Consider the following 4670-nt stretch of genomic DNA (forward strand, 5'->3'; position numbering starts at 1 on the left):
TTTTTTTTTTTTTTTTTCCTGAAACAGGGTCTCGCTCTGTCGCCCAGGCTAGAGTGCAGTGGCACAATCTGGCTCCCCTGGGCTCAAGTGATCCTCCTGGCTTAGCCTCCCAAGTAGCTGGGACCATAGGTGTGCGCCACCTCACCCAGCTAATTTCTGTATTTTTTGTAGAGATGGGGTTTTGCCATGTTGCCTATGCTGTTCTTGAACTCCTGAACTCAAGCAATCCACCCACCTCAGCTTCCCAAAGTGCCGGGATTACAGTTGTTAGCCATCGTGCCCAGCTGGCATTTAATTTTTTTTTAGAGTACTTTGCCTATCAAATTCTTGTTCTTACAACTTATTGTTTCAATAATGTAAAAAAAAAAAAAATAGTTTGGGAGGCTGAGGCGGGCAGATCACAAGGTCAGGAGATCGAGACCATCCTGGCTAACACAGTGAAACCTCTACTAGAAATACAAAAAAATTAGCCGGGCGTGGTGGCAGGCACCTGTAGTCCCAGCTACTCGGGAGGCTGAGGCAGGAGAATGTCATGAACCCAGAAGGCGGAGCTTGCAGTGACCCGAGATTGTGCCACTGCACTCCAGCCTGAGCAACAGAGTGAGACTCCGTCTCAAAAAAAAAAAAAATACAAAAAATTAGCTGGGTGTGGTGGCAGGTACCTGTAATCCCAGCTACTCAGCTACTCACGAGGCTGAGGCAGGAGAATCGCTTGAACTCCCAGGAGGTGGAGGTTGCATGAGGTGAGATCACACCACTGCACTCCAGTCTGGGTGACACAGCGAGACTCCCATCTCAAAAAAAAAAAAAAAAAGGAACAAATTTCTTTGTGAGCCTTTAATGATACAGGTACTGTCAACGGCAAGTATGAGTTCCCTAAATACTAATAATACTGCAGACACCTCCGAGATACAGTAATGCCTAGTTACAGTTCAGCTCTTTTATATACCTTTTATTTAAAACAAAAACAAAACCAAATCCTGAAAGTACACCACAAAGTTATTTAAACAGCGCCAAAAAATAAGGTTCATGTGTTCAGGCATTTTGCTCTCAAGCTTTCACTCTGGGCCTATTTATTTGCTTATACACAATTATAACAAACCTGGTTTTCGAAATCCACGAGACAAAAAGCAACTATTAGCAGAAGCTGCTATAGACAAAGCATACTGATAGTAGCAAAATATAATATCTGACAGTTTACAATTATGAAAGTCAAAAGGAGGTTCACGCCTGTAATTCCAGCACTCTGGGAGGCTGAGGCGGGCGGATCATGAGGTCAGGAGATCAAGATCATCCTGGCTAACATGGTGAAACCCTATCTCTACTAAAAATACAAAAAATTATCCGGGCGTGGTGGCGGGCACCTGTATAGTCCCAGCTACTCAGGAGACTGAGGCAGGAGAATGGTGTGAACCTGGGAGGTGGAGCTTGCAGTGAGCCAAGATCGTGCCACTGCACTCCAGCCTGGGCGACAGAGCGAGACTCCGTCTCAAAAAAAAAAAAAAAAAAAAAAAAGTACAAAAGGAAAACTATTAAAAGGCTTAAAAGCCAAATTCAATCTTTCTGAGGTTTACTTAAGACCACTCATATACTTCGTGAGATCCTCAAGTCAGTATGCTAATACATTATATAATTAAAATTAATAAATGATATTTAGTCTTTAATATAGTTCATTCTATTTAAATATTACATTTTAATATTAGCCTATACTTCTGGACGACACCTCCTGGTTTACTTGGGATTGGCCTATCTCAAACCTGTTGTCTTGGCATAATTAATAGCTCCCCCTTTCATTTTCAAAAAGTGTTCTGGTTTGGACTGTAAATCTTAGGATCATCCTACTGAGCCCTTATTATGTGCTAGGAACTATTCCAAGTGCTTTCAGTTATGCTCACAATCTTATGAGATGTAGTACAATTATCCCCATTTTATAGATGTAGTAACTAAGCTTCCAAGAGGTTATATGATTTGTCAAATCTATCCAATTACTAAGTGTTAAAGGGCTCTATGTAAACAACCAGGCAATCGAATACCAAAGTCCTAGGACTTAACCACTATAACATAAAGTACTATGTCTTCTTAGAAAGATGGGTAGGGGAGGGAGACATCCAAGTTTCTGGAAAAGGATTAAGAGACACCAGATTTCTGTGTCTATACAATCCTTGTTTCCCACAGATTCCATAAGTTTACAATACTGAAACATTTCAGAACATCTTTGAAATAAAAAACTTTTAGATTTTATGAGCATGAGCTTTTAAGAAAACAATCTTAGGATTGTTTTTCAAATATTCTTGAAAGATGCTACTTTTAAAATATACTAAATAGGGCTGGTGCAGTCGCTCAAGCCCGTAATTCCAGCACTTTGGGAGGCCAAGGTGGGCGGATCTCCTGAAGTCAGGAGTTCAAGACCAGCCTGGCCAACATGGTGAAACTCCATCTCTATATATACACTAAATAGGCTCTGCCCAATGGTTCACACCTATAATCCCAGTGCTTTGGGAGGTTGAGATGGGTGGATTGCTTAAGGCCAGGAATTCAAGACTGATCTAGACAACACAGTGAGACTCCGTCTCAACAAATTAAAAAAAAAAAAATTAGTTGGGCAGGCCGGGCGTGGTGGCTCATGCCTGTAATCCCAGCACTTTGGCAGGCTGAGGCAGGCAGATCACCTGAGGTCAGGAGTTTGAGACCAGCCTGGCCAACATGGTGAAATCCTATCTTTACTAAAAATACAAAAATTAGCTAGGTGTGGTGGCATATGCCTGTAGTCCCAGCTATTTGGGAGACTGAGGCAGAACTGCTTGAACCCAGGAGGCAGAGGTTGCAGTGAGCCGAGATCACACCACTGCACTCTAGCCTGAGTGATAAGAGTGAGACTCTGTCTCAAAAAAAAAAAAAAAAAAAAAATTAGCTGGGCATAGTGGTGCATGTCTATAATCCCAGCTGCTCAGGAGGTTGAGGTGGGAGGATCACTTGAGCCCAGGAGTTCAAGGTTATAGTGAGCTATGATTGTGCCACTGCACAGCAGCCTGGGCAATAGAGTGAAACCCTGTCCAAAAAAAGAAAAAAAAATGTGTGTATATATATGTATACATATGTGTGTGTGTATATATGTACACACACACAGAAGTTATAAAAATAGAGGTTCAATGATTTATAATACATCTTACTTTTAACGAAAACATTTAATATTTATCTACTTACAGTTATTAACAATAAACATATTATTACATTTACATAGCATTTTCCTGTTTTCAAAAACCATTTCCCTATTTAGTGCTCAGGAAACATATGGTAAACAGATATTATCGTTCCCATACTATGGGTTAAAAAACTGAGGCTTAGAGATTTAATTTGCCCAACTGCATTATGAGAGGAAAATTAAGTGGAGAGATGATTCCTCTAATTCTACATGGAAATAAAGCAATTAGTTGGATGCTCCAGAGCAAAAGAAAAGCCTCAGACTTCTTTATGGGCTAAGAGGAGACAGAACATCCATAAACTCATGCTGTCTTCAAAAGCAGTATTTGAGCAGGGCGTGGGAGCTCACGCATGCAATCCCAGCACTTTTGGGAGGCGGAGGTCAGAGCACAGCTTGAGCCCAGGAGTTGGAGATCAGCCTGGGCAACATGGTGAAACTCAGTCTCTAGAAAAGAGATACCAAAAAAAAAAAAAAAAAAAAAAAAAAAAAAAAAATTAGGCCTGGTGGTGCATGCCTGTAGTCCCAGCTACTTGCGAGGCTGAGGTGGGAGGATTATCTGAGCCGAGGAGGTTGAGTTTGAAGTGAGTTGAAATTTTGCCACTGCACTCCAGCCTGGGCAATAGAGTGAGACCCTGTCTCAAAAAAAAAAAAAAAAAGGGCAACATTTACTGGGACCTGCCTGCACATCTCTAGTAGCTTTAATACTATTCATAGAAAAATGAACATTCACATTGTTTTGCATCTCCACTTACTATTAAATTTGCAAGCAAAAACAGGAACTATGAAGAGCAAAATGAGATTGTTTTTTCTGAGTGGCAAACCTAATGGAGTGCTCTTAACCTCTTGATGATTTACCATTGTTGAGATTATTCCTTAACAAGAAAACACTTTTAAAAGAATTTCCTCCCAAAGCTTATTTGCCAGATTCCATAAATTAGCTGCTACAAATGTTCTGTATCAAAGAAACTCAAACCCAGTAAGAGGCTTCTCTTCCAATGTACGAAAAAGGCACATTTCAATACACAATGCTGGCCACACTATTTTAGATAATGATGGAAAATGACAGCTGATAGCCAGTTTGGGACACATGCCAACTGTTCCTATTTGTCTGAAAATGCTAAAATTAATTGCTGTAATAGTTTTTAAAGAAAATTGGTATTGATAACTGAGAAATTATCAACTAAAATCCTTAAAAACAGAATATAGATGATGCCTCTTTGATCTGAAACACCAGTTTTTAAACTTTTAATGTTCTGAAGTGTAAGTAAACACATCTCAACAGCTTTAAATATTTTCATATATTTTATTTTTTAAACTCTTCATGTATTTTACTTTTTAAACTCTCATAACTTTGCAAGCTAGCAGTAAAATATTGCCTTCAATATTTTACTAATTAGCACCGTATACCTTTTAAAGCTAACTGGAACATTGATTCATTATAAATGATTGTAAAATAAAATGATCATTT

This window comes from Rhinopithecus bieti, unplaced genomic scaffold (assembly GCF_001698545.2).
Source record: "Rhinopithecus bieti isolate Rb0 unplaced genomic scaffold, ASM169854v2 scaffold_15821, whole genome shotgun sequence".
Classification (NCBI taxonomy): Eukaryota; Metazoa; Chordata; class Mammalia; order Primates; family Cercopithecidae; genus Rhinopithecus; species Rhinopithecus bieti.